Source organism: Lepidothrix coronata, unplaced genomic scaffold (genome assembly GCF_001604755.1).
Source record: "Lepidothrix coronata isolate B3197 unplaced genomic scaffold, Lepidothrix_coronata-1.0 Scaffold38, whole genome shotgun sequence".
NCBI classification, from domain to species: domain Eukaryota; kingdom Metazoa; phylum Chordata; class Aves; order Passeriformes; family Pipridae; genus Lepidothrix; species Lepidothrix coronata.
Window position 1 is genome coordinate 4,405,322 of NW_016690218.1, and position 13,776 is coordinate 4,419,097.

A 13,776-nucleotide genomic window follows, 5' to 3' on the forward strand; every position below is an offset into this window, starting at 1 on the left:
AGGTGGCAGTCAGTGTCTTCTCCCTAGTAACAAGCTGTAGGATGAGAATAAATGCTCTCAACTTGCGCCAGGAAAGGTTTTGATAAGATATTAGGAAAAATTTCTTCATTAAAAGAGTCATCGGACATTGGAACAGGCTGCCCAAGGAAGTGGTGGAGTCACCATCCCTGGAAGTGTTCAAAAACTCATGTGGAACTGGCACTAGGTGATGTGGTTTAGTCGTGAACAAGGCAGTGCTAGGCTGATGGTTGAACTCAATGATCTTAGACCTTAATGATTCTATGGTTCTATATAAGGAGTGATGATGAAACAAAACCAGCATTCCAGTTTTCCTTTTGGAGACACTATAAGGTCTAAACAAGAGGAAGATTCTGAGGGGAGACCTCATTGTGGTCTTCAGCATCCTCACAAGGTAAAGTAAAGGGACAAGTACCAACATCTTCAGTCTCATGACCAGTGACAGGACTCAAGGAAAGGGCATGAAGTTGTGTCAGGGGAGGTTTAGGTTGGATATTAGGAAAAGGTTTTTCACCCAAAGGGTAGCTGGGCGCTGGAACAGGCTCCCCAGGGAAGTAGTCACAGCTTCAAGCCTGTCTGAGTTCAAGAAGCATTTGGACAATGCTCTCAGGCACATGGTGTGGCTCTTTGGGTGTCCTCCACAGGGCCAGGAGTTGGAATCGATGATCCTTGTGGGTCCCTTCCCTCTCAGTAGATTCTATGATTATTTAAGTTCCATTAACCTAATAAAAAACTAATTTATTTTGGTGTGTAGACTTTCCAAATACTATCCCAGAACAAGGACAAGTCAGCGTGGAGCTATTTCCGAATTACTTAACTAAGTCATTGCACAGTGCTTTTCTTCTTGAGTACTTAATTACTGTATCCAGAGCAGCCTGGGACAAAAGCCACCAATACATGGAGTAACATGGAATTGTAGCTACTCCTCTTGGGTGTGAGTTTAACTCTCTCCTTTAGATGTTGGATGGATGGGAAATAACTAGTAGCAATATGTTTTACTTAGGTGAACAGTGAGCACAAAGGCCTTGGTCTTTAGATACACACTTCAGTGAGCTGCAAATATGTAGCCTAGCATATCCATTACCTTGGATGAGTCAGGAAGGAGATGTTTGCCAGTGCTGGAAAGGAAACAGTGTCCTGTTCATGGCCATTTCAAGCACTCAGATGCTCATACACAAACACATGTGCGTACAGTGATGACAGGGAGTTCAAAACTTCGCTTATACGTTACCAAAAGATAACACGTTAACGAATAGTAAAATACACTATACCATCAATATGGAGATGTTAAAAACTAGAAGTGAATGAGAAAGATGACGTCTTACAAGTACATTCCAGAGTTTTAAATACATATTTTATGAGCGCTAGAAAAGCTGAGACCTAAACATTTTCCTTGTTGTTACTAAGAGATGGGAATTAGGCTGTGCACAGCCAAATAAATAAATAATAAACAACTATCTTTTCGTTGCAGTTCTTGACAAAATGAATTGCTACTTCTATGTGTTCTCATAATCTGGTGCAGTGCCTCTAATGAGTCATTGGTATTAGCTCCACATTCAGAGATTATCCACACTGTCTACACCAGGGGACCGATCCTGCAATAGCACTGCACATCTGTGAAGTGCAACGTGCCTTCCATTAGCATGGTTTTAATTGGCAGTTGAAAGCACACAATTCCTCACAGAACCAGACCCAAACAAGTGTTCATAATATAAAACATGGGAAAGCAATTTGACTCCAAAACATTTGTATGAATTGCTAAGTAATCTATTACAGCAAAAAACATAGAACATTAGCACATGTTGGGAGGAACAAGCCAAGTGCACTGTACCTTTTAAATCAAAGCGATAGGTTCCTGAGGAATGGTGTACACATGCAACAAAACTCATCACTTAAACTGTCATCTCCCCAGACATATGGCTATCTGTGGATTACATGGTTCAGGCCGTAACTCGTTAAACAGTGTTATTTTTTTTTTGTGATTATATTTTAGAATACTGGACATATTAAGCCACCGGAGTGAAGCTGTAATACGGTAAGGGGTAAAAAGGTTGAGAGAAAGTATGGTGTTCATAAACTGTTGACTGGCAGTATGGATAGACCGGTCCATTTTTCTGTGGTTGCTGTTATTGCCACTTCTAAGCATAGCCTAGGAATCAAAGTAGTGCTGGTCTAACAGTAGACATATGTCCAGGACTTTCTTGATGGGATAGTGTCGTTTCCCCATCCCTGGTCCAGTCATGAGCCTGAGGAAGAAATGCTCCAACATAAGGCTGGTGAGGAGTGATGATCACGTCGTTGGTGAGGAGTTCATACTTTCATTAGCTGCTCTTTCCTTCTTTTCTACTCCCTATTTAAAAGCTTGATACTGTATTCAGTGTATTGGAATTGTTCTTGTACAAGCACTCGGGGGAGAAAATGTCAGGGTACATAACGAAAGAATATATACTGTCAGCTTTAAAAACACTGAAAATTATGAGTTGAGCCCAAAAAATCAGTGAGATCAGTGTGGAAACTGCAAGGACTTTTGTCAGCATATTAATAATATATTTGAGTTCATTGCATTTGATACCTTATTTTTGACATTTTAAAATTACTTTTTTAGACAGCTCCTCTCCCCATGCCTCCTACAAATGCTCAGCTCAACATATTTTTCTGTGTTGTAACATGCATGAGCTCAGAACAAGAAGTGTGCTAGTGAGGGACAAAGGTTATTGTTACAGTAAATCTTAACCCAAGCAGGCTGCTCAAGGGTGCACATCATCACAACAGCCTCTGCTTTCTATCCATGGTTCCTGCAGTGTCGTTGCTGGTGACCAGACACCTGTTCCCCACAATTCTCCCTGGCAGCTACTGAGTTTGCTAGGATGCTGGGAAGTGGGATTTCAAAGCACAGATAAAAAGACAGATTCCTGTCTGCTTCAGCAGTTGGGCACATGTTTAGAAGAGCTCCCAAAGAAGATAAAAGAAGCAGGGTTATTGCAGATGTGCTTATGTTGCAAGAGATCATTCTAATTGTCTGCCCTTAAGATACTTCATGTTTGTGCTCCATACGCTTGTTTAATGGCACAGCACCTGGTGCAGCCTATGGATTATGCAAATGGATATAGTACTACGCTTGAAATGAAAGCAAATGTTCTCATGTAATACCATGATTCCAGTATCTGGAACAATAGTCAGTATCATAAGCCTCCAAATAGAACTGACACTAGGAAACAAAGCAATAGAGGTGGGGATTGATCTTCATCAATATTCAGTCAGGGACAGCACAAAACCATTAGGACTACGCTGTGACGGCTGGGACTGCAGCAACAGTGTGCTGCAGTCCCCAGGGATACATGCAAAGGGGATATTTCTCTGAGGTGCCACTGGCATGTGCTGTTCTTTTCCTTTTCTGTAAGGGTAGTCCTTTAAAATAAACATATACTGGTAGTTCTTGACCTTTCTAGGGTCAACCATGATGGTCAGAGGTTGGGAGAGGGCCGAGCCTACATCCATTCCCTGACCTTCTTGAACATCTCCTGTAAGAAGTCCTCTCCCAGCAATCAAGGTCCAAGGCCTGTTTTAAAACACACTTTCAATACAATCTTTCAATACAAGTCACAACCAAGTCCAAAGAGCTATCTTATTAGAAAGTCGGACTTACTACTGACATTCCTTCTACTTTAAAAGTTTAATTCAAATAGCCCTCTGCAAATAGCAAGTTTTCTCCCCTCAGTGTAAGAGTGATACAATGTGCTACAGAACAAATTTCCCAAAATTAAACATATGCAAAGACTCAAGCATATGACTTCTGCATAATCCTGTACATCAGCATGTCCTGATAAGCCAAACTGTGATCTCAGGTTTTAAACCCATTCATTTTAAAGACTAAGCATTTGATTCCTTCTCACTGAGCTCTGTGAAGAGATAACTGACATCAGTTTTCTTTGCATCTTTGCAGTTGTTGCAACCTCATTATTCTTTGGATTATCTTGGCAGTTATTCATTTTCTAGGTTTAGTTGGTGCCATCTTGTCTGTAGAGTTCTACGGTTGAAAGTACAACACAAAGAAAGGTCACAGAATAAAAGCAAGTCAGCCTCCATCTTCTAGCATTTGTAGGACTCCTTTTATTTCACAGTTGTTCATTTTCTACTTGCTTTTGTTTCTTGGCAATTGAATGATTTCATCCTGCCCATGCAGCTCATGTGAATGTCCTGTGAATACTAGAAAAGTTCCCCTTTCTTCCTTCATGCTGCCTGTTTTTACTATTTCTACTGGAGTTCTGTAATTGGGGTGAGGTAACACACCCTCATGACTCAAAACAGCTAATCTTCAAAAGCACAATAACCAAGAAGCCTAGCATACATTGGCTTGTCACTATAGCTGATATTCAGCAATGAACTATGAGAGGACTTAAGTAAAAGATTTTGTCCTCCTTCCCCCCACCCTGTCTCCCTTTAGAAAATAAATGTCTGATTCATGCAAAAATAATGTATGAACCATTTGCACTGCATTAAAAAAAATCTGCTTGTTATTCTGAGACAATTCTGCCTTCTTCTGCCTGGAATCACACTGCTCTGCTTCAGATAACTTAGGGGTGAGCCAAAAATATATGGCGGTATTTGCCAAAATGTAGAAGCTAAAATTACACAAACGTCAGGATAAAAATGGGAAAATGCAGTTTCTAATAGGCTTTAGAGCAACTGCAAGAGCAGGAGCAACATTCCTACAACAACTGCTTCCCAGTGGCCAGTATCATTTCTATACATGCAGTAATTGTCATTAAATGTTATGCTATCACTTGCCAGCAGCGTCTGCAGAGCGGTATCAGCGTGACCACAGCATTCCACTGCACTTAAAATAGAAATTAGCAGCGGTAGGATCGTCCTTATGGTCTAAGGGTGGGTAACAATTACTGGGCATTGCAAGGTCATGCAATGTGAGATGGCGTCTTTGTTCCACGTCTACTGTAACAGGGAAGAGGTAGCTGCACTTGGGCTGTCTCAGGGATTTGCACCCCTGCTTCTCCTTTCCTAACTCTGTGGCCTGTCAGATGGAAACTGTACTGGTTAGTCAGCAGTATTTGTGAAGCACCCTTTTCTGAGGAGATTCAAGGATCTCCAGAAATACAAAGTATTAGTAATGCAAACTACTGAGTAGACTTACTCGACCTTCTCTTGTTTTTCGCATTTAATTTCCAGCTGAGTTCAGTGGGTTTTCCACATATGATTAAGGTTAAACAGGCTTAAAGGCCATTTCTGAATTGAGATGCTTTCTAAATTAGGAGCCCCATTAATTGTTCATCTTGCAGAATGGAATTTATCTGGCGTATTTTAAATCACTTTCCAGGAATAAGTTAAATTCTGATTACATGCATTCCAAACTTCCATAAAACTCTTTCAGCACAGACTGCTTTCTTCTTTCTAAATCTATATTGGATTCATGAGCTCTTATTTCATTTCACTCCTCTTCATATATTTTTAAGCCTCTGAGGTCTAAGTTCACTTCTGAAGTCAAATGGGTGAAATGCTGTTGATTTTCTGGCAGTTCTGAAAGTGACAATTTTCTCTATCACATAAATTACCATATTTCCTGTTATTTATTTTATGATACTGGTATTTCACTCACACAATTTTTTCTGTACCCATAAAATTTTCCAGCTGGGATATAATTTTCTAATCCTTCTATAAGCCCATGTATTTTGTTTCACCTCTTAAAGAAATTTAATATTGTCAATCTGCAGTATTCTCTCTTGGAGACAGATGATCTAAAGTTTACTTCTCAGTAAAGAAATCATTGGCATACAACCCACTTGTGCACACATAACACCTGAGAATGAAGAAGGTGCTACAGTTTAAGTTATTTTCATATGAAATCATCATCATACGTGCGAACTTCTTGGGGTTGAATATAGAGCCTTTTTTTCCATACAAAAGAGGAGAGTGTGGGTATCCCCAGAGCTCTTCTGCAGGGCTAGGAACAGAAGCCAGTCATGGTTTCACTGAGCCAAAAAAAAAATAAAAAAAAAACCACAAAAGCAAAAAGTTAAGAATTTTATTTTCTGACAGCTGAGAAAGTACAAAGTTTGTGTTTTTTTCTGTTTTTCCCCAATGAAGCAGTGAAGTATATACAGTCAGAGGCCATGCAAGAACAAAACCAGAGGTATCATGTGGATGAAGTTAAATGTTGATAATAACTCATGTGATGCTATTTTACTGTGGACAGATCATAATGAGAATCATTTCTCTTTGTTAGGTCTCACAGCTTTATAATACAGGCCTTATCCTTCCATGAAACAACTTTGCAGTTCAATTTGTTCTGCGTATGGTAAGAGTTTATCTGAAATTTGAATTTCTTTTTCCACTAACAACAGATTTCTGGATGAATTTATCTTTCTTTCTGATTCCTCAGAAAATACTAGCTATTTCATCACTCATCCTCAAGACCTTTTTGTTCCTAAGAAATGTTTGTTTTGAAAAGTCCCTTAGTGGTGGTAAATTTATTAGCTTGATGTTATAAAACTATTTGAGAGTACCCAGCTAACAATTATCCAAACATGTTCTTTGTCAAGGCTACAGCTCACTCAAACCACTGAGGCAATGAAGAGGGAAGGTAGGAAGAGTCAGGATTAGGGATGAAATGTGTTCTTGAAAGGGTTGCCTACCTCCAGGGCTTCCTGGCATATTGTAATAGGGAGCTGTGATCTACGTGCTGAATGCCACTGCAGTGATATATTTGCATTTCACCAAATTATATTAGCTATATATGGTGCCCTTCACTTTGAGACTTCACCCAAAGATTTCAGAAACCTTGGGCCAGGTTTTTTAACTCAGAGGAGATACTTCACACTATATTTACTGTACTAATTTCAGTGGAAGAATTTCCAATTTTTCCAGGAGTAAGAGAAGAGGATTACATCTCAGCTTGCTCCTCAAATATTTTTGCTTGATGGACTGTGGAGATACTCAAGACTGCTTTAATTGAATTATCTCAGATATAGAGGCAATGTAGCCAGAATAATATGCAGTATGGTACAGGCTAAGTTATGTTTGCAAGAAGCAAGAGTTATTATTTTTTTTTTTAGTATTTGGTATGTAGCACTGTGGAACATTTTGCAATGCCAGTTAAATGGAGCAGTTTAAGATTGTACTACTAAACGTTTTGCTCACTTAGAATCATGAAAATGTGTTCCAACTTTTAGCAGCTTTTCTAAAGACAACAGTGTTCAAAACAAAAAGGTAGTAAAATATTGAGTTTCAGGAGATTGAAAATCCCCTTCAAATTCAAGTCTCTGTTGATAAACAATTTTAACAAAATTAACGGGGAGTGGAATTTTGAACAATCCAAAATATTTAATTCTGGATTTTTTTAAACTAATTTTATCTATTTATTCATTTATTTACATTTTAAGAATCTGATAATTCATTGGAACACTTGATTTCAAACTACATAAAGTATTTCCAAAGGACCAAAAATACATTTCTTTTTCTTATTTTTGTGTGGGCCTCACACATCATCAAAATCCATCATCGATAACAATGAATTGCTCTCATGGAGATGCCCAGCTCAACCCAAAGCCTTTCTCACCTCAAGCAGCTCTTTGAAGCCAAACAAAGATGCAGAGGGATTTTACTGGAGAGTAGAGTGTAGAGATTCTGTAAGAGGAAGGTCAGTAAAAGCAGGACAATGAGGGTATTTCACCAGGTGAATATCACAGAATCAAAAATATTCTCAGTTGGAAGGGACCCACAAGGATCATCAACTCCAATTCTTAAGTGAATGGACCATACACAGGATTGAACCCATGACCTTGGCGTTATTACCACCAGGTTTTAACCAAATGTGAGGAGCATCACGCTGCTCTCACTAATTCCATAGGGCAAGTACATGGTACTGGAGATAAAAAATAAATAACAATAGACACTGCTCTCTTAAACTGCTCAGAAGAGTCACTGAGCCAATTCAGCTGTGAAATGAAAAAAGCCTTCTGAACCTGCAGCAAAGAAGCTAAATTCAGGAAATCTTCCCAAATTCTATTCTTTATGGCAGGACTGTAGAATATACATTTTTTCCTCTGAAGCATTAAATTGTTTTCTGAAGAATATCGTTAACAGAAGGAAATCATCTGTTGAATGACTTATAACAAAGCAGTATTTGGCATGTGCAGTATTCTCAAAGACATGTAGACTTTTCATTGTATTCAGAATATTAATATATGAAATTGTAATAATGATTTATTAATTAACTGAGACTGTCATCACAATTTTCTATAGCTAATTTAAATGGCAACCACACTGGAGTCTGTTTTGTCTCATGTTCTCCCTTTCAGTAAAATCAAGCAGAGACACTTTGTTGGCCATCTGAGATACTTTTATCTTTGCCTTCAAGGACCCTGGGGGAATGGAAACAGGGAAAGAATATGCAAAGAGGATTTTTACCTCATCACTTTGATTCTTTTCTCCAAGCCCTGCATTTTCCCCCCCTCCCTTTTCCTGTTCAATAAGATATCAAGAAAGAAAGTAAGCAAGGGGGGTTGAAGGGGAGAAAGAGAGTGGAAGGAGCACTGATTTAAATATTTTCCAGTGTCTACACTAAAAAAAAAATTAATTACCTTTTAAACTTTTCTGAGCCATGGTTAGAGAAGTATTTTTCAAACTATAAAATGAAGAAAGTGACTCAGGTTTTCATGTATTTACAGCAATCATCTCCAATCAGTAATTAAAACAGGGGAAGAAAGGATTTTCAGTACATAGGGAAGCAGTGCCCCTAAAGACACACAACTGTATAGCAAAAAATATTTGCAGAAACAGATGCTAAGTCAATTAATTCAATTTCCTCCAAAATACTTACCATGCTTACCAAGGCAGAAGACAAGTAGAGAGATTATCATGTCACAGTTCTTACCTAAAATATATTAAAATGTTCACTTTTCCTTGGAAACCCCATAGTGACTCTTCCTCTTAGGTAGTTACTGAAGATATACGGAGGCACTGAATGTTGAATTATCAAATAGGATCTACTAAAAGCTGGTCTATCTTAAAACAACTGGATAATCTTCATTTAAGTCCAAGTTCTCCTTTAATTTAACTCTGACAGGTTTAGCAGAGAACTGGAGACTGAAGCAGATAGATGAGTAGATGAGTGAGATGAATAGGGAAAACACACATATACTCATGAGTGCATCCATAGGCTCCTGCCTTCAAAGAAGACAGCAGCTGGGGTCTTGGAGCTTGTTTTCAGTGCTTCATCTAACCAAGGAGCAGAAAAGGCAAATACTCATTTTGGAAGAAGGTACCCAGTGTATTTTTCCCCACAACATCCAAAACTATGCTTACTTATGATTAAAGTGAGGAACTCCATGAAGATAACTAAAAGCATTTTTAAATACATATATAGTTACTTTGCATTAATGAAATATCCTGATGAATCAGGGAAGGAATGGCACTGCACCATTCCGTCTTTCCCCTGATAGGAGCTATGGCTCTTAGGATCGGCTCCTTTTCTGTTACATGGTCTAATAAGCACAATCGTAGATGGTTAAAGCATCCCACAGATTTGTACTTTGTCCATAACCTCTTCCCACATTGTAACAATTTGTTACTTGAGTGTAAATCTGATACTTCTGGCTTGAAAACAAAGTGTTAGGCAATCTGCAAACATGAGCTCATTACTTCGGGCAAGGTGAAAAGGGTCTCTGATGTGGTATACTCATTGTTGGCCTCCAGATATTAGTCAAAACTCTGAAAGGAAACCAGTTTTTAACATGGTTTCTATTTTCCTTTTTGTTAGCCTTTTTTCTATATCTGACTCTTTCACACTTTGGTATGTAGCCACTCTTTTCTCTCTCTTTGTGTGTGTGTGTGTGTGTGTGTGTCTGCGCCTGTATGTTATGATCCAGACTTCTAGCACGTATTATCAAGCAGCTGTGTCTTGTAGGGAGTCTTTGGCAAATTTGTGTGAGGATAGGTTTTATTTCACCATTTCCCATACTCTACCCTTGTCTTTCCCTAGCTTGAGTAGTCTTCTCTAGAGCAAACATTTACAGAGACTGTGGAAAAAACCCGAATAGATGGAAGTGGGAAGGAGACGGGCAGTACTGAACATCCTATATGTGTATGTAGGCAGGCTGAGAGTGCAGGGCACTCTTAGTCCTTGTGGCTGTTGAGTGCAGTTCTTGATGTAATGGGAAGACAACCCACAGTCCTTTTGTTTTTCAGACTTTCCCTTTGTCAGGCACAAAACCTTAGCTCTTCATTATATTTGTCTGTGCAGCTCCTGGTCTCTGTATGGCTCTGACCAGTTAGCACAAAGCTCATGGTGTGTGTTTGCCACTGGAAGGAAAGAGCTGCTGTTTCAGTGCCTCATTTTTGCACTGCACATTTTAGCTTAGAAATGGTGTTGTTATTCACCAACAACCTTTTTCATGAAAAGGATGACAAATTCACCAAAGCTAAAATTCATACCAGCTGCAAGAAAAAAACACTTCCTGAACACAAAAATTTTGGAGAAACAAGGTTAAATTCTCCTCAGATGATCTACTAGCACTCAAGTGGGTTTTTACATATCAGACAGTGTAAAGTGCAATATATTTTAAGGCACTGGAACACTTTGCCCAGACAAGTTGTAGATGCTCCACCCCTGGCAGTGTTCAGGGCCAGGCTGGACGGGACATTGAGAAATCTGGTCTGGTGGAAGATGTCCCTGCCCATGGCAGTGGAGTTGGAGCCAGATGGTGTCTTCTAACACAAATCATTCTATGATTTATTCTATGATTTTATGTTCCATCTCCAACAACAACCAGTACAAGCTTTCTTAAATCCTCCTAAGGATACACACAGAGGCACAATATTCAGGTATCCAAATATAACTTCTGAATTTCATCAAAATCCTATAGCAAAGAAATTTCTTCTTTATTCATAGTTTCGTCTGTCTCTCAGTTGTGGTTTGGTTTTGTTGTTATTGTTATTGGTTGTTTTTTTTTAAAAAATCAAACAAGCAAGCAAGCAAGCAAAAAAAAGAAACTTTGACATGAACTGTGAGTGCACAATCATTTCTTTTTTTTTTTTTTTAGATTTAACTCATCAATTTCTTTTTCCCTCTCTTGTACTTTTTCCCCATCAGGTCTGCTTTTTTTTTTTTTTTTTTTAGATTTAACTCATCAATTTCTTTTTCCCTCTCTTGTACTTTTTCCCCATCAGGTCTGCAAACTGAAGACACCGGAGGATTTTTTTTTTTTTCTCAATATAACTGGGAAAAAAAAGTCTCAAGTCATTATTGGAATCCTGTGAAACAGGACTACACCCTCTCTGCAGACATGTTACACTCAGGTTCTTTGTCACTGGATCCCAGGCTTATCAGGTAGCGAGGACAGCCAGAACCAGCCAGCCTTAGGTAAACCAGTTAGACATCTTTTTGACTGACCTTCAAGTTCTTCAAGCTCAGAATGAAGTCATCATTCTGGCAAACTGGGAGAGAGAGGACCCTAGTGTCAAAAATGCTCAACTCTTACTATGATTGGAAACGTCTGAGACGAGACATGCACGAGACATGACTTCTAACTGGTTAACTGAAAGTCAGTGAACTTGGATCAGAAGCTAGCATTAGACACCCTTATACATTAATCATTTTCCAGCACCTTGAAGCACAATAGCATGTCACTAACAGCACACATGCCCTGTATTTAGAATACTAAAAATAGGAAACACCTGTGGTAACTCTGTGGGACTTGGCTCCTGTATGTGGACTGCTGCAATAAAGAGCATTGCAACAGTATAGTGGTTCCCTTTAAAGCCTGTAGGTTCCAAAGGTCTGCTATCTCTCTCTGAGTATCTCCTGCTTAAAAGTGTGTGGTCCTTGGAAGGATAGGAAGGGTAGGATAAAAGAGGAAGGACAGGAGCTGTACAGCTACCATTAAAGGACTATTTTAAAAATGGCCTCAGTGAAGGATATGATGAACTGGAGTTTTTTCAACTCCAAGTACAGCTTCAAGAAGAAGAGTGTGGAGACTCTGTACCCATGCAAGTAGGAAATGGCCCAAGATATCAGGCTGGAAACAGAGGTCCTTTCTGTCAGGCTCAGGTTCCAGACTGGGAATGGCATGGACTCCTGCTAAGAACTGGGGAAACAAAAAAAGAAACAGAGTTTAAATGAACCCCTAAACCCAGCAAAAAGACTGCAAATTATAGAAAGGAATCACCAAAGAAATGGTCTTTTTTTTTCTTCCGTGAGACCTTTATGAAAGCTCATTGTTTTACAGCTGCTGTATCTGCAGAGGAGCTGAAGGATGTCGCAGTGCATCACCACACCACAAGATGGCAAGAACCAGAAGCTGACCTCAAACCAGAATTCAGATAGAACAATGAAATTACATTAAAACTTGAGATTCCAAACTACCAAACATGTAATTTTAATGAAACTGGGGGTTTCTTCAGAAGATTTTTAAGTTTTTTCTTTGCTCTTTGGCCTGTTGTTCTTCAGATCAAATCTCACCCTAACACCACCTCACCTCACAGAAGTGACAAATACCCTCTGCAGTACAATCCCCTCTGTGTCCTCCTAATGATCTGTTAGTTTGTTTTGACGAAAACAGGGAAAATCTTTTCTCTGTCACTATTTGTCATCTTAGTTTCTTTCACCTCCGCTTTTCCTCTTTTTTTTTTTTTTAATTTTATGCCATACTATTTCTAGCTCTCACCTGAACTATAAATTTAATAAATTCTCATCTTTTTAAACAGCTTTCTCAAGTCCCTGAGCATATTTACTTGCTGTGTCCCAACATTTTCTATTTTCTCTCCAATACCAAGTGAAAGACTGCTGCTTTAGGAGATGCTGAGTCCAAGTTAAGAGCAATCAGTTGTTGCCAGATTATTATCTAAGCTATGAAAGCTCCAGGAACACTATAAAAAGTCACAGATCCAGTCATGGTTTCAGTTTAGACCTTTGGGTACAAATGTCTACATTGCAAATACAGCAAGCCCACATCGCATTAAGATTCTTGATTCTTGCCTCAATACAGCGGTTGCATTAGATCATCTCTTGCAGTCTTCTTCCAGTGGTACAGTTCTCTGGTAATTAGTGACTGTGTTGATAGATTCAACACAGAGGCCAACCACCGCAGAGGAGCTGCTCTCCTCCCCAGGGGTTGGATTGTGGCTGAAATGAATTGACAGGCCGGTGTTAGACAGTTTGCACAGTTTATGTGTTCTACAAATAAACAAAGACAGGAGATACTCTGCAGCCAGCAGGTTTTGCCAGCTCCACATTTACATGCAAAATACTGCTCTTAATGAGGTTGGATTCTATGACCTCCCGAGGTGTTTTCCAGCCTCATTTATCCTACAAGTCTATGAAAATTACATTAAAATTACATTAATAAAAACAGGGATTCCGTGGAAAGTTTTCATTTCATTCAAACTACTTGATTTCCTCTTAATAGCCTCACCGGGGAATTTCTGAAAACGTTGAGAGCGAAACTTTCCCCACCTCTGCTTCGGCAGGTGACGAACGCTGGCGAAATAATCCTCGAGCAGGAACGGTCCTACAGCTCTCGCCGTGCCTGACTTTGCAACCCTGAGCTCATGCTGAGCGGTGCTTGCTCCTCAGAGCCGTTCTGTCGGACCCAGCACCTTTCCAGGGTACACTGCCCACGCTGTGGGTCGGGCCCGTGAGCACGGTGTGTAAGGGCCGAGGAATCTGTCACTCGCCACGCTACGGCCCGTCCCGAGCCCAAAACAAACACAATTGGTGCACTTTAAACATCTCGCCCCCTTTGTGAG

At 39.5% G+C, this 13,776-nt stretch overlaps 1 long non-coding RNA gene across 1 annotated transcript; it reads left to right on the forward strand.

Moving 5' to 3' along the window:
• The first annotated feature begins 318 nt into the window (after positions 1 to 318).
• On the forward strand, positions 319 to 12,395 carry LOC108496266. The gene is made up of 5 exons (XR_001874405.1): positions 319 to 412; positions 2,012 to 2,053; positions 6,257 to 6,328; positions 11,200 to 11,392; positions 12,258 to 12,395. It is a non-coding gene; the product is annotated as an uncharacterized LOC108496266 (long non-coding RNA).
• Positions 12,396 to 13,776: the final 1,381 nt, after the last annotated feature.